Here is an 823-nt window from a genome sequence, read left to right on the forward strand (position 1 = left end):
TATCTGGTTTGTGTGAATGGCACTATTACTGTAGAATTTTCAAGAAGGGAAACAAAAAAGAAAATAAAAGACTGACCACAGTAATAACCCAGGCATTTCACTGTTATGAACTTCATATGAAGTTTTAATCAAAATCCTTCTTTCAACATTAAGTCCATACCTTAACAAAATTACTGAGATCATCAAAGTGAAGTTTTTATGCAACAGATGGCTTCAAGAATGCCTATGATTCTATTACGAAGGAAGTAGAGTACACTCTTGGTAATCTGACATATAGGGTAATAAAGTACTGCCTTATTACCAAAAGGACTCATCAAAGGGAAAAGTCAGAATAAATTTATTAAGTTGTACTGCACTACACAGAAGTTTCAGAATAGATTATAATTTATTTACTTTACATATATAAACATGTACTGTGAATTTTTGTCCACTAATTCAATCTTTATGGATTCATTTCACTGTTTTTATATAAAAAAAGTTAATAGTATTCTGTCTTTTCTTTCAAAATGCCTCTTTTATAAAGTTTTCTTGCAATATTTTCAATGTGAGATATGTTTTCAGCTTGGATGCTGTTTTCTTCAGCCAATTTATGACACATGGTGAAGGCACTCATGGCATATCAAGTCGTACCGTGTGGACAATCCCTGCTGTTCTCTTCTAGCATATTGCTGATTATCTCTTCATCTGTAATGATAGAAGACTTTCGTCCTCACCTCCAGATAGCCAATTATTTATGTCAGCAATTGCGGGACCTGATGAGTCTTTTTTACACAGTTCGGCTATTGCTTCTCGGAGATCAGAAGTTAGGACTGTACCATCATTT

This window comes from Cryptotermes secundus, unplaced genomic scaffold (assembly GCF_002891405.2).
Source record: "Cryptotermes secundus unplaced genomic scaffold, Csec_1.0 scaffold4163, whole genome shotgun sequence".
Taxonomy (NCBI): Eukaryota; Metazoa; Arthropoda; class Insecta; order Blattodea; family Kalotermitidae; genus Cryptotermes; species Cryptotermes secundus.